The sequence below is a fragment of the Solea senegalensis genome, linkage group LG11 (assembly GCF_019176455.1).
Source record: "Solea senegalensis isolate Sse05_10M linkage group LG11, IFAPA_SoseM_1, whole genome shotgun sequence".
In the NCBI taxonomy this organism is placed as follows: domain Eukaryota; kingdom Metazoa; phylum Chordata; class Actinopteri; order Pleuronectiformes; family Soleidae; genus Solea; species Solea senegalensis.
This window is the reverse complement of record NC_058031.1, coordinates 1,507,261-1,530,365: the sequence shown is the minus strand read 5'-3', so window position 1 is coordinate 1,530,365 and position 23,105 is coordinate 1,507,261. Positions and strand designations below refer to the sequence as shown.

The 23,105-nt window shown below is 45.2% G+C and overlaps 1 protein-coding gene across 1 annotated transcript in view; it reads right to left on the bottom strand.

Annotated features, from left to right (window-relative positions):
- skia (v-ski avian sarcoma viral oncogene homolog a) overlaps positions 1-23,105 on the bottom strand; it is a 67,341-nt gene that overhangs the window by 6,133 nt on the left and 38,103 nt on the right. The gene's annotated exons all lie outside the window — the stretch shown is intronic.

Genomic DNA, 23,105 nt, shown 5'->3' with positions numbered 1-23,105 from the left:
GAGGCAAGAGGTGACTAGGGCACTGTCTGTCTGCGTGTGTGTGTGTGTGTGTCACACACAGATACACCCATACATACAGACAAGTAGGGGTCTGTCTCCCTCTCTCACCCCCTTCAGACGGACTTTGTGGCAATGACCTCAGTCTTTCCAAGCTGTGGCTGTCACTAGCTGCCACACACACACACACACACACACACACACACACACACACACACACACACACACACACACACACACACACACACACACACACACACACACAGAGGGAGACCAATTGCAATGCATGTCAGATTTGAAACACTATTTTTCCCAGAGAATCCTCATCTCACTAGAATTAGACTGTTTAACCGGCCCAATTCAATAAATGCCTGATTATTATTATTGATCATCATCATTTTAGTTCTCAGACACTTGATAAACGTCGCTGAAAGTCACTAAAACGACATTTTGTTGTTGTTTTTCTGACGACCTGTTTCATGTATTTAACAGTTTTCCTCTATTTTTATAGAAAATCTTGAATATTATTGCACTAACATGTCTGGAGAGACAGCCAGTTATATATACATATATATATATATATATATCAAAAATGTCCTTTAACTTAATTTAATATTCCTTTTAAAGCACTTTTAATTGTTGTATGTGGTGAAGAGAGGACATAAAATCCTGTCAGACTGAGGTTGGAGGTTTGTGCGTTATGTCCTATATAACAGGCGAGCAGAGCAGGGCTGGAGGCGAAAGGCTCGTCCCTGCAGTTCAGTCCAGTGAGCGACTGATCGCACACACACACACACACACACACACACACACACACTGCCTGGTGCCTCAGGACAGAGTGTCCATGCCACGTGCCAGTCCTTGTCTCGTGGATCACCAGTTGCCAACGCCACAGCTCTCCATCAGGGTGAGATTCGGCCTCAGTGGCGCTGGACGCAGGAGAGCCACGGACTCAGCGGCGGGGGCTTCTGGGAGGGACAAATCTGCATGTCTCCATTACCAAACAGTGGGACAGTGAGACATGGGGCGGAAAGACATCCGGCCTGGGAATTCCTAGTTTTTCAAACGGGCTGTTTTCAGGGGATCCGGGGCAAAAATGAGCATTGGTTAAATTTCACTATAATTTGATTCACTTAAAATGATCCCATTAGAGTCCATGATATCGTCTCAGGGATTAGAGATTAAATGAGGCTCCGTGGCCGAGGGGTTGGGACATTAGGACGCGAGGAAAAACGTCCTCCACGCTCGCAGCCTGAAGGAGAGACGCTTTTAAAATGGAAACCTGACAGTGCTGTAAATGACCGAGGCGGGCCTAACTTCAAAGACACAGAGTGTGTGTGAGAGTGTGTGTGTGAGAGTGTGTGTGTGTGTGTGTGTGCACAAAAGCATGAATCCCACGACCGCTGCTGCACGATCCGGCGTGGATTACGCAGCATAGACAGGATGTCACACTTCTAAGATAAGGCTTTCCGATTAGCCGAGGTGTGTGTCAGACGTGCCCAGACTGCACCGTCTATGTACTCAGCGCCAACACCTCACAACGTGAACATGACACCTCACAATATCTACACTGTGACATTACACTGGTGGGGGCGGGGCGGGGCGGATGATGGCCCTGGCCCTTTTTTTGTAAGTTAAATCTAATCTTTTTGTCATTAGAGTAAAGAAATGTTATAAATGTTACAGCAAACATACATTTACAGCCTTTAGCTGCATGAGAAACGCACAAATCCTCAAGTCATGGTGTGAAAATAGTGCCTCGGCTGTCATAGACGGGTTCTTGCAGGGGCTGCTGTGTGATGTGTGGGGGCGAGTGGTTGAGGGTGTGCATGTCTGTTGGTGAGGCTGTGTGTGTGTGTGTGTGGCTGCGACAGGATGGGTGGGGTGATAACAGTGTTCTCGGTTGAAGACTGTCTGTGCCTTTTGAAAGCCGCACACTTTCAGAACACTTCCTCTGTCTGCAGGCCGCCGCTGTTTGTCACAGCCAGACAAGAAACGCTCTGAATCGCTGATGCGTCCCTTTTTATTCAGAGCAGTTCTCCATCCGTCCGATCCGATCCATCTAAAGCGGACACTTGTCACCGGTTCCTCAAAGTCTTGAGTTTGTTTAAGTGTATTTCTATAAAAGTGCATTCAAGGGAGAAACATTTGGAGAAAAGTGTCCGAAAACGAGAGGAGAAGTGAAACGTGTGATCAAAATTGACATTTATTACACTTTCACGATGTTGACCTTTAGGCAGTTAAAACATATTCCTCCTCCCTCCAGTTGAGGACATGTTGTGAAATGGTCTCACAGTAAAAAAGAAGTCCTGAAGGAATGCTTTAAATGTTCAAAATCAGTTGTTTTGTTTTTTTGGAGACACACTGGGTTCTTGTACCTTTTTCACAATAAATCAGAGGGTTCTGTTTTAGGCAAAGGGCCTCGAGTGAGGCAGTCAGGAGGGAGTTCATGGAGAGGTTTTCTCCAGCGGATCAAACTCCCGTCCAAGAGGAAAATGGATAAAAATAAGACAGCTGAAAGACGGCAGGGAGATGAGCTAAGATTGTATTAAAAACACCTCGAGTTGATCCGTCAACCCAACAAAAACCAGCACTATGTGATGTGATTGACACCGTTCTCAATGCCAGGTGAAGAAATTCAACATGTTTACATGAGGATCAAATCTGACTGAAGAGTGAATGCTGAGGGTCAAGATGTTTGACCAGAGGACAAATGGTCTTTAAATACGAGCTACAGGAGCTCAAGTCAAGTAAAAGTCACTTTTCTTTAGATCTGACAGGAAAAAGGCTTCAGACTCCAGTCAACTGACGAGCGTCACCGACTGTAAGCCGCCAAATCCTGGGCGAAGCGTCGGTGACAGACGGCCCTTTTATGAGGTAACACATAATCTGCTTCTTGATACAATCTGTCATTTCCATCTCCCGCCCGTGAACACTGACTCTACCTCTCCGTGCGTCCACTGCGCTCGTCTGTCTCTCCAAGTGTTTCCTGTATCGTAGATTAGAGGAAGTTAAATTCCAGTTGCAGAGAACGAATTATAAATATTAACAGTCCAGAGGAGCAAAGTGTGAATCTCCAGTCACTAACATGAGAAGACGACACTGACAAGAAAACTTGTCTTTCAATTGCAAATATTGACACAACCTCACTTTTCACTTTAAGCTCAAAAACAACTTCAACTGGTGCACATTTCCCTTAATAGAAGGAAGAAGATGAAAGAGAGCGGTGTATTCTGGGATGTCAGTCAGACAGACTGAAAATATTGACAAAGTTCTGACTTCATTTGAATATTTTTGAAATGTCATTTGACACCTGTGTGTGTGTGTGTGTGTGTGTGTGTGTTGGAAGCAAAAAGCCTCTGAATTATCACTCGCTGAAATTCCATCAGCGATGTGAAAAGTCACAAATCTTCATCTGTGAAAACAGAGACATGAAATATGACTGTGACAGAAACACAGGAGAGCGGAGCTGAAACCCTTACTCAAGTTCTGGTTCCTGGAGCTTTTCATGGGACACTGACCAGGTGATAACCGGGATAATAACGTTGGTAAACTAAGCTGCAGCTGTCAGTCTCGTTGTCGTTAGTCGACCTTTGTCTTCTTCACTTTTGGGATTCTAAGAGAAACATGACACGACTCTAATTCCCACATCACTTCTCTGTTTTTTGGACAGTAATATTACATTCTCCCCTCCGCTGTGCCAAAAAACACCACTTGTCACTTGCTTTGACGACATAACGTGACTCAGTGTCGAGACCACGCGGCCGGTCAGAGACAAACAGCCTGCGGTGGTATGATGTGGAACAGGTTGTCTAAGCCAACATCCCCCCCAGGACTGAGCGGAGATGAAAGGGCAAGCGACCTGTTTTCTTTACTGTTTCTTTGCTCAGGAGAGTGAGCGGAGCCACACCCTGCCTGTGACCTGACTTTGGCCTCCCTGCATGTCTTGCAGAGGGGCCCCACAGTGGTGGAAAGGGAGGGGCCCTTCCTGGAGGCAGAGATCGTCTCACCTCGCACAAAAAAACAAAAAAAAAACACTCACATGCTGGGAAACAAACAGGTGTCAGACAACATGTCATTCACTGTTTATGAAAATAGAAAGAGTGGAGCGACGCCGCTCTGGTTTGAGTCTGAATGTATCCGTCAACACGTTTGTTTGCACACATTTAAATTCCCTTGAAGTTTGAGCTGGTTTTTTTTTGTTTGTTTTTTTTTGCTGAATTGCTGTGAGCAGTTTTGGAGAAGGTGAGGTTTGTTTTGTGTTTCACCGTCCGTCCATGCTAATTCCTCTGCAGACATCACAGCTTGTAAAGTCTGTGTGTGTGTGTGTGTACCTGTAGGACCTCTTCTGACCCGACCAGGACCTCGTGGAGATCAAACCCTGGTCCTAATGAGGCAGAACCGGTTCACTGACTTAGGTTGAGGTTGTTGTTAAGGTTAAGGATGGAAGTCAGTGTCCTCAGGTGAATAGCTGCACAAACCTGTGTGTGTGTGTCGTGAACATCCGGGATAAAAATAAAGCAAGCACCGTGGTGAGATTCCTCGACTGTGCGTTTGTGGGTTACACACACACACACACACACACACACACACACATGCAGCTCCAATTTTGGCAACTAGTTCATCCCACCATCGTCTCCTTGGCTGAGGAGTCACACAGAACAATGGGGCCTCTGTCTTCAGTGAAGCAAATAGTGAAAAGTGCTTTCCAGTCAAAGTGCTGCAGCTCTGCACTCACATCACATTCATGTTGTGATTCAAACAGCGGCGTCTCCGGTTGTCAGAGTTCCGACGGCCGAGATGAACTGGTTTGCTGACTACACTTAAACATGACCTCCCACACACACACACACACACACACACGCAGGGCGTTAGTTCATGTGTATGGAGTCATGGCAGATGTTCAGACTATCAGGTGGCTGTATATAGAGAGGAGGCCCCTGCAGTGCCTGCCTGTACCACCTCTCCTCACATAACCCATCCTTTATCACATTAGCCGAGCAGCTTCTCCTGCATCCTCCTGTTACCTCCATCAAAAACATGTTTACTCTCACATCAGCCTCCTGTCTTGTTTTCCTGAACACGACTGACATTTGAGCTATTTCCTAATTTAAGCGTGAAAATTCTACCCTTTATTATGATTCTTCAAGGCAGCTGCGCTGGTGCAACTCCCCGCGTCTTAACTTCTCGGAAGAGTCCGGAGAGGCCGGCAGACAAAACAGACGAGAAGATTCCCAGAGGTGCTGTCATCAGCGTTGCTAAAGGTTAAACACTTGGAACAACTGATAAAGATATGAAAACAAATGACACGTAAACTCAACCTTTCAAAGTGCAGGGAAACGTGTCTCTGGTTAAATACTTTTCTGTTCAATGTTTTTTAAAACATTTCATCCCTCTGCTTTTGATATAATGAAGAACGGACTCTTTGTTTTTCATCTTTAAACCCGCTGTCGCAGAACGAAACAAGTCAAAATTGTTGGCTTTGAAAATTCAAAACAGAAAATCTATATTTAGGGACGTTTCATTGTATTTCATCCAAGAGGCAAATGCAGTATTACATTATCTTAGCACAAGGGGCTTCAACTCTTGATGTCTAAATAAAATAAAATAAAATAGTCGTTTGGTCCTAAATGTCGAAATAATGTGCATTCGTGTCCCGAACCTCAAAAAAGACCCACATTCTGTCCCAGATGACGGGCGTCAAACTCGGCAGGTGACATCCTAAGAGCACCAGTGTGTGCGGTGCTAACTTTGGTGGCGTCTGGATAAGAAATGCAAGAAGTAGTCGCGTGGCGTTCCACACGTGCAGCTCAATCACAAACTTCAGGCTGCAGAGACGAACCATAAAAGTGTCCACACAGACTGTCACGGGCAGGGACGGACGGACGGACGGACGCGTGGACCGTGCCAACTTGCAAACATGGATCTGGTCTAAACTATGCTATTCTGCGTGCTATGATAAGCTGGGTTCCTGTTATTACAAGTGAAGGGACAAAAGGCTACTTAAGTCCCCCCCTCAGCCCCAAAAGGAAATGAGGGTCCAGTCCCAAACGCATCAATAAAAACAGAGGAAAGGACAGTGAGGCGGAGAGGGGGAGAGGGGGAGAGGGGGAGAGAAAGAAATGCAATAAAGAACAGAAACAAAAGAAGAATAAACAGTTTGTGGCAGCGAATCAAGTCTGAACAGAGAGCAACAGTCAGACGCACAAACAGAGGATTTCTCATCAAACCCTTGTGTCTCCGCGAGGAAACGGAGACAAGCGGCCTTGTCTTTCAGCCCGTCTGTCTGACGGTGCCTTGAGCCACGGAGCGCTCGCCATTGACGTCCGAAATCGCAAAAACTACACGACTTGCAGGTTTCGTGTGACAACAGCGATATGCATGGAAAAACAGAGCGAGTACAAATAATGATTGCTCCGGTACCGCAGGCCTTCCCACTGCTGCCTGCAGGCCGTGAAGAACAGCGCTGAACACACACACACACACACACAGAGTGAAGGAAGGGGAAGAGATTGGGAGGTTTGGGAAGGGAGCAGGGTCTCCATTTCCTCTCGCCAAATTTGCTTTGGCAACTCTGTCCGTGGGAATGGTGAGAGACTCGCTCTGCTCAGCCGGACAGAGCCAGGGATCGGCCCACCGAGGAGACGGAAAGCTCCAACCCAGGAAAAAAAGGAGAGAAGAAGTAAAATGGAGGAGGGGGGGGGGAGGGGGTGTAAGTAAATACAGCTGGACTTTTCCATAGCTTTTCCTTTTCCACCCCCTTACTTGCTGTTTTTAGATGGATCAGAGCAGGAGTGTAAACTCAGTGTTTAAGACCAATATCGACTCCATGTTATATTAGAATCAGTAATATCAGCAGAGAGGAGACTCTCGCTGCCAATACCAAGATATCAGCGGCGTAATGCAGCAAAAACACTCTCGGACATCTACATGTTTCTAATGTCGCGGTGAAATCCCCTCTGACTAATTGTTATTAGTTGGTCAGGCTCGAGTTGGTTCACCTCGTGATTAAATAATTAAAAAAAAATCTCAACCCGTCAGCCAACACAGATGTTTAATCTGTGAATACAAACTCCCTCTGCAAAGAAAACCCGGATTAAAACGGGCCGACAACCAAAGAGACGCTGCTGCTGCTGCTGCTGACGCTCGTCTGTGCATCTCAAGCTCTGCTTGGAAGCGGCTCAGTCTTATGAAGCGGCCAAGAATTGAATGTTCCCTCCACGATCGCAGCAAACAAGCCATCTGAAAGCAGGATAATTCAATTTGCTCTATTTTTAAACTTGTTCTAATCCCTGTTGTACACTAATGGACATTTTCCATTGATCTCTGTGCATGTGTGTGTGTGTGTGTGCACTTAAGAGTAATATATGTCACACGAGAACAGCTGAATTACTAATCCACAATATTAAATGACAAACTAAACTAAGTGGCGATGACGAACACCGCGGCGTCTCTGACTGTGTTAAACAAACAAGACTACATTCATGATTTGGGCCTTGATTGGCATCGGCGGCGAGATGAGAGAGAGAGACAGAGAGAGAGACAGACAGAGAGAGAGAGACAGAGAGAGAGAGAGACAGAGTGGAGGATTCCTGCGTTTACAGCCCTGTGCTCTCTGCACAGGAGAAGTTTGTAGGGAGGCGCGAGAGAGGAGGAATCTGCTGATGGCTCTTTTCCTTGCAGTGGTGCAAAACGCTGCCCCTTTTAAAAAGAGGCCAGATGTGAATTATGGGTAACAAGGGGAGTAGTGTGTGTGTGTGTGTGTGTGTGTGTGTGTGTGTGTGTGTGTGTGTGTGTGACGATAGGGGAATGTGGGACATAGGGCATATTTCTGCTTGAAGTGTAGCGTGCCCTGAGGTTGAGGTTGCTTGTGAAAGGGTTAAGTCGCATGGCTGAGCTAATACATAAATAGCACTGGAAGGTGTGTGTGTGTGTGTGTGTGTGTGTGTGTGTGTGGCGTGCGTGTGTGTACTCACACAGTCGCACACAAACTGGCAGTCTGATCTCCGAGTATTACTTACGGGGCAGTGAAAGACCAGCAGGCATCTCGGGACAGGTCGCCCGGTCCGCTCTGCGCCTCCGTGTGACAAAGTAGGCGTGCACATGGACGACTGCGGTCCTCGTCCCAGCGTACAAACATCAGCGGGGAATTGATTTATTACCAGACTACGCTCGGTCTCTGGTTTCTGAGTCTTCCTACCATTCATGAACTTTAAAATATTACATTGTTGGAAGTTGGCAGAGCATGAACTCGTGTTTTTCCAGTACTGACTTCCAATATAACTTCAGGGTCAAAGGTTACGACCTGTGGCGCATGCTCAGAACTAACTCACATATAAACATGTGTTCTTAAAGTCCAGTTTTAGTTTGGACTGACACAACGTTTTGTAATGTCGAGTAAACGTACAGAAGGCTGTGCAAACACACACACACAAACACACAAACACACACACACACACACACACACACACACTCTGTGTCTGTAGCGCTTGTTTGCAGACGCACTAACTTACGCACACAAACACACAAATGCAAACACGCTAAAAAAAGCCGACCCGCCCGCGCGCACACATCAAAGACTTCAGGGCACCATTCCATTATGATAAATCACAACGCAACACCTAGGGCACATATGGACAACAATGACACACAACAACAACAACGATGACACACAACAACACAACATGTGCTGCCAGACGTCCCTCCCTCCTTGCACTCACATCCTTTAAATACACACTTTTCTTCCTGCCTGACATTTTCACTAATCTGAAGGGATTAGGTCAGGTTCAGGGTCTGCAGCATTATGTCATGTGACATCATCTGACGTGAAGGATTTCACATGTTGACAAGCTGGACTTCCTAAAAACAGGGCGGGGACGATGTCTTGCCGCGTTGCGAGCATGTGACCTTGTGATGATGAGCTCTGGCAGTTTTTCTCCTGTCAAGAGAGGAGGATGAGGGGATTTAAAGGAGGGCGGGGGGCTCAGTCAAATCCCCTCTCATCTTACAGGCATCATTACGCCTGCTAAAGCCTCTTCCCCGGAGTCCTCACAACCAGGGACCACGACAGACCACCAATTACCGTCTTAACCTCTGCGCTGCCCTGTGTGTCTCGCTCTCACTGACACCTCGAGCTGGAAGAGGGTCGGGGGTTTGATGAAGACGCCGCCTCACGGGAGACTTTAAAGGCTGCCGGCATCACAGACATGATCTGCTGTTTCCCCCCCCGCGCGCAGCCATCTGTGGTTTGCGCCCGCCACAGTTTTAGCGTGACTACAATGCGGCATAAATAATGAAAATTCCATTATGACATCTTAAACTTTTATTATAACACTCATCACTGAGTGATGCATTAATAAAGGAAGAGCCCTGCCGTTATGGATTTTGTGGCGAGGAGTAGTATGCACGCGCTCCAGTCCTGTCTCAGCTTATTAATCAATTACTTACAACTATTTTGACAATCGATTCATCAGCTGAGGTTTTTTTTTGTTTGTTTTTTTTAATAATGAATTCTTTTTTTGCACACATTTATGTTGTTCTGGTTATAATCATGACAAAAATAGCAGGTATGACATGAGACGACGTCCCATTTCCCATTTGAGACGCACTCCTGAGATGACGGCGACTCTCAGGCCGGCTCGAGCTTCCGCGATGCAACTGCAATATAAATAAAAAGGGCTCGTGGGATGATGATGATGATGATGAAGAGCGGTGCGCTGTGACTCAGTGGCTGTAAATGAATTGTTGATAACATAAACAAGCCTGCGGCACTCGAGGAGGCGTAGGTGATACGATGCTTCAGAGGATAATAGAGGGTGTGAATGTGTAAGGGCCGCCGCGTAATAACCGCACCGCCGTCCACACGAGCGCCGTCACAGGAGTGCTGAGCCGCGGTGAACGAGACGGCTCGTTTGGCTCAGGATGAATGAGTGTGACTCTCCACTTCAGCCATGTGCGCCTGTGTTTACAGCCAGGGCTAAAAGTAAACAGTGACTGGGTGTAGCATACATTTGCCTCACTTCTAATTTAGGAAGTGCAACTGTTTTGGCACCGCGGCCAACTCACTTCGGCCCAACCCCTGCACGACTGCTGTGGTGACGCTCGGCCAATCAGCCGCTGTGAAGAGACTCTGCACCATTTTCCATGTCGGAAATCCAACCCTCACCCTGGTGAAGAGGAGGCTTTTGCCCCCCGGAGCATGATGTGATCAGTCACGTGGGATCAAACAACTGGGGCAGGATGTTGTGGGATTAGCTCTGTTTCAGGATTGACACCAGAGGCGGTCAGCACCAGCGATGGGAGCGCACACACTTTCAGACACTTTCAGAAACCTGATCAATGTCACAAAGATGTCACTAAAATGTGCCTTTTTCATTAAAGAAACTTGCTCACGTCCTCCAAATACTACATGATCTGTAATTTAAATTAGTTACAGACTGAGTATTATCTAATGAATTGACAATTATTCTTTAATCTTTATTATTTAACACATTTATGTTCACAAAAACATTAGAGGTGGGAATAGTCAGAGACACCAAGATACGATATTATCATGATATTTAAGTCACTATACGATATTATCATGATATTTAAGTCACTATACGATATTATCATGATATTTAAGTCACGATACGATATTATCATGATATTTAAGTCATATCATGATATATTATTAGATCACTGAAGTCACTATATTATCATGATATTTAAGTCATATATTATCATGATATTTAAGTCACTATGATATTATCAGATATTTTAAGTCACATACCATATTATCAGAATATTTAAGTCGCCATATTATTATCATGATATTTAAGTCACTATACGATATTATCATGATATTTAAGTCACCATACCTATTATCAGAATATTTAAGTCATACCTATATTATCAGAATATTTAAGTCACAATACATTATCATGATATTTAAGTCACTATACGATATTATCATGATATTTAAGTCAATTATAATATTATCAGAATATTTAAGTCATATTATCAGAATATTTAAGTCACATACGATATTATCATGATATTTAAGTCACTATATATTATCATGATATTTAAGTCACTATAGGATATTATCATATTTAAGTCACTATAGGATATTATCATATTTAAGTCACTATACGATATTATCATGATATTTAAGTCACTTATCATGATATTATAATATCAGAATATTTAAGTCACTATACCATATTATCATGATATTTAAGTCACTATACGATATTATCAGAATATTTAAGTCACGATACGATATTATCAGAATATTTAAGTCACAATACGATATTATCATGATATTTAAGTCACTATACGATATTATCATGATATTTAAGTCACAATACGATATTATCATGATATTGGAGTATTTGTGAAATCATATACTACGATATACCGCTCTAGTGAGAGCACTTGTCACTTTAGTTTTAAGGTTTATTTGTAACATCAGTTAAAAAAATGTGTGCTAAAATATATAAAACAATACAATATTGTCATGCAAAATATGGCAACATTTCACTCGATTTTCACTCCAAAAACAAAAACACAAGAATTGTTAGAATGTTATTATGTAATCCAAGTTCATTGAACAAGTTTTTTGTATTTAATATGGATTTACTGAACTATTTTTTATATATAAAATATTTAAGTGCAGCGCAGACGCAAAATGAAAACTGGAGATTTCATTTTATGTAAGTTAAGCAATTGTAAAAGTGTTGAATAAGCACAATATATCTGCCATTAGCGACACTCATTTCTAAAGATTCGTAAGTATCAGCATCTGCCATAAACAAACCCGGCTCTGGCAGAAAGTGACGACCCTTTAGCTGTTTGTCAGCAAATCTTCCCGCTGTCCCTCGCCGTGCACAAAACCACTCGTCTCTCAGAGATCAGAGATCAGATTGCCCGAGGCTACACTCCTTTTCCTTCCTGTCTGTGGGGCGGGGATTAGGTCAGGCTGTCAGCTGTTTTAGAAGCCACTGCCACTTTCTCCACACTGGGTCTTCACAGGCAGACAGTGGCTCCCTATGCGCTGCATAAAACAGTGGCTGCATCTCACTGATGGCTGTGTTTGTTGTACTTGGGCATTAAGTGGGCCAGCAACGGCCGCACTAATGCATTTGCAGACATGGCGGGTCAATGGCGAGCTAACGTGGAGAAACAAGCTCTTACACATGCTGGTGCTGCGGTCTTCAGCTGTTATTGTGTGGAGCGAAGGAGAAAAACAAGGCTGAAATGAATGAAGCCTGTTGTGTAATAATAAATGACACACCAGGCTGTTTAGTGTACACAATCCTCCTCAACATCACCCAGATGTATTTATCTCGCGTGTTGCGAGGTCTTTCACTGCGTCGCATTCTTTACGTTCGACGCCCCGGCTTCACCCAGTAATTATCCCGACTGCGGCGGCTCGCCATATTCTAATCTGTGCGACCACACTTTCGTAATGACGCAAACTCTCATAATAACACGCGGCAAATCCAAGTGTGTGCTCTATTTCATTGCTTCACGTACAGCTGTATATTTCCCCGACACTCGCCATCTTGTCTTTTTAAACCTTTGTGCACTCGCGGTCGGACAGACGTTTAAGTTTCAGCTGTGTTTCCTCCAACCTCACGACACGATACATGTCCAATACAGAGACGTACTGCGATAAACAGTTCATCGGAACATGACAAAGAGTTGCTTTAATGACTTTTAACACCAAGGGCATGTGTTTGTGTCTCAAGACTACCGTCACAACATTTCCTGACCCATCAATTCTGCAGCATCTGAATGGAAACAAGCGAAGAAGAGGCGTGGCTCGAGTGATTCTGCCGCATACATTATCTCTCGAGAACTTGACTTTGCTCTTACGTCTCGCCATCTTTTCCAATCCCATATTATATGCCCATGGTTCCTTTTAGGACTTTTCTAATCATTAAAATGAGTTTTCTGACTGTGCAGCTTCTTAAATGTGAATATTTACTAGCTTCATCAGACATTTTATGAACCAAACAAATGCTCCAAATGAAAATAAATAAGTTAGTTGCAGCCCTAGCTCCTGTCACGCTAAAAAATCATAGACCACATTTGTCTTGTATTCCACGCTTGAGTATCTGATCCCACAATTGATTCCACAGTGGACCATTGTTCTCACAGGAGCACGCACAGCCGTCACACAGTGTCCTCGCAGACCTCAGAGGACACGGACGGATGGCAGCATTCACACATGGCATAGACCGTGTTACACTGACAGACGCAGATAGTGTGAGCCACTGCATTCTGGAAACACTACCACAACTTCACAGAATTCAAGATAACCCAAACAACAGCGTCAAGTTTATTTTTGTCAGCCTTTAGAAAACGCCCTCCAAGGCCACAAACTTCCTGTGTAGCAGCCGATTCACAGGCCGCGCTCTCGGTGTCGCAATGTTAATCTGACGTTTCACAACTTCCTCAAAACGAAGAATCAAACAGGAATTCCATCAGCAGCACTAAACTGTGCGAACAATGGTGCGGGGCTCATTGTGCAGCCTCCTGCTCGCGGTGGCAGCCGCGTTACCTCCAGCACTGACAGCCTATTCCAGTCCCCGTCACATTTAAAGCACAACCAGAGCAGCCAACGCCAGCCGCCGCTGACCTGCCTGCGACTACCAGCCAGCACAGAGTATCGTAAGAGCCCATGTGAGTGGCACTGGGATTAGCATTAGCACAGTTTGCATCAGGCAAAAAGCACTTTCACGCAGAGTATCTGTCAAGAGAATGCACCTAAAAGTGACTTTGCCTTCACTCAGACAGTCTAATGGTATGTGGATGAGAGGCTTCCAGTATTTTGTTTTGTTCATGTTACCACTCGTGCTCCACTCACATGAGGAAATACTGCATTTTTAAAACGGTGGCATTTTAAACGCTCATTCCCAACATAGTTAAAAACTTCAACTTTCACCAAACAACCAAGTTTGTCCGACAGGAAAGTTTGCAATCGCAAGTTGGAGGGACAAAAAAAACAGAAAGAAGAAGAAGTGTTTCAGTGGGAGACATCGGGTCATGTGCTGCCAAGGCCAAGTGGTGCTTGGGAACTGTTAAGAAACGAGACAGCAGCCGTGTTCCTGTAATGCAGCAACAGGAATATGTGGCTATTACAAGTCATTAAGCTCCAGTCTCACACTTGAAAGATGTATCCTACAGGGGGCCGGAGCAGGCGGGCACGGTGAGCTCCATCCTCTGCTGCATCCAAGAAAGTATTTCAGGAACGGGGGGAAAAACTGCCCGAGCAAAGTCCCAAAACTGTCACATGCAATTTTCTGAGGCGAGAGACTCTCCATTGAGCCTCTTGACACACTTGACAGAGGTGAGAGGGGGAAAAAAGAGAAAGAAGATGGTTGCCACTGCACATGTGCTGCATGTACCCAAGTCACATCTCAGAGTCTGCAGGGCTACGTCTGCTGCCTCACTCCCAGAGAGGAGGCATAATGGTCTGGGTTGTTAGCGAGCACTCCAGTTGTGCTGTGATGGGAATGTTTTTGACAGCTTTCAGACACTTGGCACTAATGATGTTCAGCGTGCCCTGCGGCCTGCTGGGATTTTTAGTTGTGTGTGTGTTTTTTCTTCTTCTTCTTCTTCTTCTTCATCTTCTTCTCCCTGCGACTGCGTATTGAACAGTTTATCTCCAGCCACATAAACACGGCAAACGTGCTAGCTCAGCCAGATAACTGCTGCTTGCACTTGTACGAGTTAAATTAGAGGTAAGTGTTCCAGATAGTTTTTTTTTTTTTTATATGTCCCAAAAATTGAAGTTGTCCCACATTTAATAATGGCATCCACACATTCTGCAGGTACCTGCGGCTCCTGGGCTGCAGGATCCAGCTGTGACACTATTAATAGTACTAGTATTGCCACCATCATTATGATAAGTCTTTATATGGTGGAAAACGTTAGTATTTCAGGTGAGTGACTTACAAATGATGTCTATCTCGCAACATACTCTGCTAAGGATTTATTGTGCTACCTCAATTTAACTCATTCCAGAACCTCATGATTTATGATAATAGAATTTAGAAGGAGATTTAAAGAAGATTTAAAGAATTTAGAATTATCCACAACAAAATGTTCCTCGACAGATTCCTTAAAAAAAAAAGAATTTAACTTATTGTGCAATGCTTTTTTTTGTTAATGAGGTTTGGAATGCAGCCATTTATGGATTCTCGGTTGCAGCTGTAAATATTCTGTAGATTAGAGTGGCCTCTCGCACACAGATTTAAATATTAATGTGAGTTAGTCCAGGTGATAGCGCTGCAGCAGATTACTGCTGAATTCTGGATGTAGATTTAACCTCTTGTGTCGAGGTAAGCTGGCCGACGACAGGCAGAAGCCTTGTTAGAGGCAGCGAGACAGCGCGGACAGGAGGAATGAATCAATGGACATCAGAGGCTCCCTGAGGGCCAGCGTGGGGGGGGGGGCAGTTATTGTAAATCAATTGTCGGCCAATTCATTTCCATTGATAGCATCAGAATAATGACATGCTGTAATAAAATGGTAATCAGGGCCTTTAGCTGCGGGGCGGCAGAAAGTCGTTTGGCAATCTGCGCTGCAGGGAGAAGTGGCGGTGGCCTACATTCCCCGCTCTCTTGCATTGCTAAACATGAGCGCACTCATTCGTGTGTGTGCATCGACAGTATCTGCTCAATAGAACGTGTCATTTGTTTTTGTTGTGGCTGGATAACTGGGTTCGTCGCAGGGAGCGCGTACGTGCGGCGATGTCCACCTCCAGTTTAATCCTCCGGATATGTGCAGCAGATGGCTACGTGAGAGCAGATTATAATCTCAACAGCTAACCTCGCACCAACCCAAACACAGACACTTTAAGTAAGTAAGAGGAGCCGAGACAATTACAGCACTTTTTCATTCCAACGGGAAGAAGGAAAACGAAGTTTAGATGATTCTGTTTGACTCTGACGGCACCACAGGCATCTGAACCTCCTTCAATCAACGGCTGAGGGAACAATATTAAAGCGTGGGTCACGGCTGAGGTCAAAACTCATGAATAAACATGATTAGATCATATAGAGGTGTTACGGAGGAGCACGGGAGCGCCGTAATAAACTGGAGATCTTGTTTGGTCCAAATGTGTGGGTGAAGTAGACGACTGCTCCTCGAGCTTTGCTTTATTGCAGCAGTGGTAATGAAATGAGGCGCAGATTAAGGTGAACCCGGCAGATTAAGGTGAACCCGGCAGATTAAGGTGAACCCGGCTGACAGCTGAAACCTCAACACGCCACGACCAACGACTCCCACAACTGTGCAATGTGTAATGTCATTAGCTAAAAATGGAATCAGACTCATTCATACATCAACAATATCCACTCTTTTTAAATAAAACACAACTTCAACTTTCACTCAGGAGCTAAATCAATCTTTGTTTATTTGACTTTGTCCACAATAATTATCAATATTGTCTGATTTGAAACTCTTATTGTGGCCAAATCATGCAGGCCTTTTAGAAAAGTCCTCTTTCTTATGTCAGACGAGTCCCTGTGAAGACAGAAAGACGGGAAAACATTGACCGATTCTGCTGCCAAACTCAGTTCCCACTTCCCCCCATAAAACACACAAACACAATTGATGTGCCAACCTCTTCAGAGCCAACTGACACCAACTTGGCAGCGTTTTCTGGAGAACTGAGTGATATCAGTTAATTCCAGTCATGCCAGCGCATGCCTGAGCCAAACCTTTCATCGTCAAATATGGGGCTGACCAAACTGAGAGATCTTCTATGCGGGATGTCTAATTTAAAAAAATCAAGTCAAGCCATATGGACAAAAGGTGGCTTGATGAGACAGGATATGTTTAATTGGTAGGCAGTGGTTGTGTAAGAGCAAAAGAGACCTCAGTTCCATTGAAGCCGTCCAAAGCGCAGGTTGGACAGGGTGAAGTTGGGGTCGCGACGCTCTCCGCGCCAAAAGGAGGCGACAGTGGTGTCTGTTGCGTGAGTTCACAGGGAGGTGAGCAAGCAGACCCACATCATAAACAAGTCTGAAGTTTATAGCCACTCTTTGGGTTTGTTGTTCTGGAGGTTGGGGTGGGGGTGGGGGGGGTGAGGGGGGCGGACCAAGACACAACAGAGACGAGCAAAGTGAAGATGCCGTAAAAAACAAAGGAAAATGTAGGAAAAAAAAAAACATGTGGCTCAGTGGGAGGTCAACTGGCCACTTAAACGTGGGGTCATTCAAAGAGCAGCTCCAGGTCAAACCCTGCAGGTCAGGGTTGCTACTATATTACTATATTATTACTATATCTATCCACGGTGGGTCACAGTGTCTCATTTAGAGTGTCTCAGTGTCTCCAGCTAAGCTAACGCACTTGTGCACTGTGAAGAATCAGCTTCTAGAAAAGAATTAAAAAAAGAAGGAAAGAAGGAAAGGGAAGAAAAACAAATGACAGGATGTTGTGGTTAATGTGTGTGTGTGTGTGTGTGTGTGTGTGTGTGTGTGTGTGTGTGTGTGTGTGTGTGTGTGTGTGTGCATGTGGGGGTCGCAGTTGCTTGTTGTCCCTCGCTGGGATCTGTCATGATTAAAAAGAATCAGCTTTACAGTAAGTGTGAGCCGGAGGCAAAGAGGCTGCACGGCAAGGCAGCAGTGAGACGAAGCAGCTCTGGTTGGACTCACTACTCGGAACTCTTTTACTTACACAAGAAAAAATTATAAAGAAAGAAAGAAAGAATGAAAGAAAGAAAGAAAGAAAGACACTGGTACATTACTGCAGCAGCACTTCTCTGTGTGGTAGAACGCAGGAAAGATATCCAAATATGAGCAGATGGAAAGTTGAAGAACGGTCACTCTCAAGCAGTCCGTTGTTTCCTCGGTGTGATATAAAATAAACGGACCCAGGGAAACTGTGTGAGGAGCCAGTGAGGAGGTCGAGAGCAGAGGACATTAATGGACCAGGAAACAACTTGCTGTGTGTTCTTCGGCTCTTGTTGTTACCACAGCAAACTGTGTGCTCGAGAGGCTGCCCATAAGCAAACACAATTGTGTGTGTGTGTGTGTGTGTGTGTGTCTGTGTGTGTGTGTGTGTGTGTGTTAATGTCTGTGTGTGTCTGTGTGTGTGTGTGTGAGTACACTGGGCCTGCCTCCAGCACCTGTCCATGAGGGCAGGAACGATACTTTGGCTGCTGTTCCATCATTCAGGGTTTGTTTATTGGGATGTGTTAACTGCCATGCAAAGCTACACACACGCACACACACACACACACAGACACACGCACACACACACCCTTGTGACCGGAGGACAATTGTGACGTTACAGTCGATTGGTTTTCGCTTCATCAGACATTTCAGAGAGAATTTAAACCAGTGAACATTTTACAGACTGTGCGACACAACAGTCTGTAATGAACCCGTCGACAGTGCACGCTACAAGTAAGAAATTAGATTAGATTAGAACAGAACGTGGGATTAGCGGCACACGGGTGCCACTCGGGCTCATTTCTTTCAAGATTATTCATACTATTCACAAAGAAAATCAATAAACTGTCCACTCACTGCAGTGTCACTAAGGTCAAGGCAACGGTCAGTTCACCATCAGTGAATGACAGGAAGCAGCCAATCACCGTGGCAACAGGTAAACCCAACTGTCCCCTGTCCTCCTGTCTCTCACAGAGACACTCACTCACTCACTGAGTCACATCTGTTTACTTGTGGTTTTGGCTTTGATTGTGTGTTGTGTGTGTTTGTGTGTGTATGTGTGTGTGTGTGTGTGTGTCGACCAACTTCTTCTGGACTCAGTAACCGAGTCTCCACTGAGCCAACACACACACACACACACACACACACACACACAAACAGGTTTGTGAGACCACATTGATTAACCTGAACCCGTGTGGAGACCCAAAACAAGACATTATCCTGATCCTTAACCTAACCACAGTTCTCAAAACTATAGGTTCTGCCTCATTAGGACTAGATTTTGGACTTCATGAGGACTACCGGTCCTCACAAGTATCACTGTATATGCCAGAGAAGGTTCTGAAGAGGTAACAAATGTAAGTATACACACACACACACACACACACACACAAACTTGTGTGCTGGCAGTTTGGTTGTGGGAGTTCTTTGACTGCAGGTGAGCTGCATACCACATGCTATGTTGTAGATAGATGAACTGATAACACACGAGCAGGTACAGACATGAACACACACACACACACACACACACACACAGATGTGGAACGATGCACAGAAGCATTCAATGCAGCTGCATTCTTTTTTTTCTTCTGTGTCAGCCGGCTGACAAAAAACAACACGATTGCTTTGATTTAGTCTACACATTTGTGAACACCTGCAAACACACACACACACACACACACACACACACACACACACATCCCGGAAATGTGTGTGAGTGGTAGCTGCCACCTCTGTGACCTTTCACTCACTTCAATCTGTTAAATAAAATGCTCCCCATCAATCTGGCTTTGACACTGCTAACATACTTCATCACTCCTTCACACACACACACACACACACTCACATACAGACACACACACACACACGCGCTATCCATCACATGTCAGCATGCGCTAATGCACCTCATCTTTCATTCATGCGGAGGAAACGGCATGAATAAGCAACGGCTCAGCTCGTGCTGAAATGTGGGATTAGCACTGTTAGCTCGTCTCAACCCGGGCCCTGTATCTAAATGGACCTGAGGCAGCAGAGTGCAGCAGTCAGGACTGTACCACGACCGTACCAGTGTGAGCGGGTGATGCCACTTAAGGAGCAGACATGTTTTAATCTCGGGGATTATTTTCAGCTTCTTTAATCAAACAGAGAGGTTTCAAATGTACGTCCCGACAAAAACAACCTATCACGCAAACTCGTCTGTGGAGACGGAACAAACCATCACACACAGTTGTCTTCTTTTCACAGTGGCACATTATGGTTTAAATCGGGGGGGGTCAAACATATGGTCCACGGGCCAAACCCGGCCCACAGGAGTCTACATATTTCAGCTCCAAAGTTTTGTGTTGATGTGTAAATGATAAACATCAGACCACTTTCAATTATCAAGTAATGATGACGTCATTTTTACTATCATCATCATCATCATCATCATCATCATCATGAGACAAATGCATCACTGTGTTCAGCTGCTGCTGAATGTTAATGATAACTTGTTTTGCATGTTGTAAACATGTGACACCATGTTATGAATGGAGAGGAAGAAAAAGAGAGTTTTACCTAAACTTCTTTTACTGAGTCGAGCTCAACGTGCACTTTTGAGAGACTTGGCTTTCAAAGAAGAAGCTAATGAAAGATTAAAAGGTTATAATGAATAAATAATAATAATAATAATAATAATAATAACAATAATTAGTAGTATTATAATTATAATGATGACGGCGCTTTTATGAGTGTGATAACATTTATTGTAAACTTCCTTGTGTAAATTCCCGTTCTCTAAACCTTTTGTTGAGACGAGGCTTTTAGAGGCAGCCATTTTATTTCTCCTGGCCTGCGTGTGCTGCAGGAGGATGTTGCCGCTCGGCCTGTGCTTGATTTTTTCGCTCTGCCGCACATATACTTTCTGTCTGTTGTGTCTTGCACTCGGTGATTCCACACCCTCTGAATTCTTGGAATCAAGTTTCCCTCACAGCCCCGCCGTCATACCCCCTCTCCTCCCCCTCTCCCTCTCCCTCCCTCCCCACACATGCTTTTTTATTCCTTGTACTACTTGGAGTCTGGCATGGCCTGTGTTTTTCACCATAGAAACCGACATAACAGACCGACGCAGCCAAGCTCGGGCTCAGCAAACAGAGACCAAATAAAATCCATCATTCCGTCGGTGTGCGCGAGAGTCTTTTTTCTTTTCCCCTTCTCTCTCTCTCTCTCTCCTCACGCCTTATTTTAGAGTGATTCCAGCGGGACAAGGAGGGCGGGAGGTTCAGGGGCGGGAGGTTCGGGGGCTTGAACAAAGTTTTGAACACAGACGTCATTCGGCAAGTCGCCTGCAAAAGGCAATAAGCACTTCAACGTGCGAGAAAAGGAATTCAAAACTGTTTAAATGTTGAAATATCAATGAAGACCTGCAGGAGAAATATTATGCATCACCTAATAACAAGTGATATTTGTTGTCGTGATGTTACTCGTAACCTGGTGAGACAGCAACGCGCATGAGGTAACGCGATGATTCCGCTCGCCGCCGTGTTCTTCACGCCACCTGCTCGACTAAACCGCAGCGCCGCACCTTACCGGCACATGAGCACAACTCCGATCCACCAATCTGATCCCATTCTTGTGATGTAATCCCCTAAAATGCTGGATATTTGTTTTAGTTATGTAAGCCATCAGCCCCTCCAAGCCCTCCACTGGGCCTGCCAGATGGAACAAATGACGAATCTCAGACTTTTTAGCGTTTCCTGGCCAAAGGAGCGGGGGGAAGGCTCGCTTCCAAGCCATTTCCTAAGACGCAAATTGTTCAATGAGAGCCACATATATCAGAGTGTGTCTGAACGGGTGGAAAACAAAAGTGGTTAGAGGAGTTAAGACTGCACACGGCGCGCGGCCCTGCCTGCCTTTCGCTTCTCTGTTCGAAAGTGGCAAAGCACATGCAGGAATGTCGGGGGGAACCAACAGATTATCGCAGATTATTGTAAAGCAAATGCTGAACGCTTTCCCCTGGGTTTATTTATCTCCAGTACTGCTGCATGAAATCAGGAGTCAGGAGCAGAAATAAAGGAACTGCACATGTGCAGGCGACTCTATGTTATACACACACACACACACACACACACACACAGTCAGCTGACATTGGCCAGCACCAGGCCAACTGGCAAGCTGGCTGTTGCTCTGAACAATCAACCCCACTGCCCTTAGCAAACCCCATGGCCCTCTGGGATATCTGAGCTGGGAGAAGGGGAAAGGGAGGGTGAGTGAGCGAGCGAGCATCGATGGCGACTATGGGAAAAGTGTACGTGACACGCAGACGAGAGCCAGACTCGGGCAGAAGACGTCACAGACTCTTTATCAGCTGTCTCTGGACTCTGTCAGCTGTCTGTTACCGTCTCGCCTCTCTCTCTCTCTCTCTCTCTCTCTCTCTCTCTCTCCATATCCTCTAACCTCAGCCAATCAAGTGGCATCTCGCTGTCTTGTCTTGAGTCTGTTCAAACCGTCACTCCGAGGCGAACACACCGCACTTCCCGTACAGTAGAAGCTGGATAACGTCTATTTTTCCCGTTCTTTGCAAACATGACATGTAAACTCACTCAGATCTGCACAGACTTTAACTTTGATTCAACGCGTTGATGTGCGTCAGCCTCCGCTCCACTAGGTGGCGAGTCAAGACGACTTTAGATGGTCACGAGCCATTCCATGTCTTTCAATACCATTAACAGAGCATTCATTCCAAAAAAAGCACCAATCTGGATTGGATTAACCAAATAATTCCACTTTTCCTGATGTCATATTAACGTACAGCAAATACTGAACGATCCTCACTGATCCAAGTATTCCCTGTTTAGAACCAGGTCTCTCCTTGTGTCCAGACTCCTCACTTCCCCGTCCTCTCCAACAAGACACAGTTACATAATTGGATTTGGTAAACTATGTGACGCTCCCCACCTCCTCCGGCCCAATCTCAAATCGCACTAATCTGTTATGTCTGAGGCCAAGGAGACGAGATCTCCAGACGCAGTCATCACAGTCAGTTAGTTACTGCTCTGTGGAACACACACTTTCTTTCCTTCAGGAGAAGACGGAGAGGAACTAAATAAACTCATTCCTTCTTGTTTCAGATGAAGCGGCTGTAAACTGCACGTTATCGCTTTAGCACGATGCTGTGCGGCGCTTCGTATCGGTTTGCATCTGCATGTTTGTGTGCAGTATCACCTCGGTGAGCTCATTGTTTTTCAGCCAACTGGGGTTTTATCGGCGCTGGGGAAATGACTGGCGTCTGATGCTGATGAGCACTAAGAATTCAGAGACGGGATTAGACGCCGTCCGGGCGGCAAACCTCTCAAAGGTGAGAAAGGAGAGTTGGGGCACAATCATTCAAATCTGCCCTTAGGATCTTTGGGTTGTTGCTTTTCAGACGGGCAGAAAAACGGCTCCACGTTGAACTCCGGA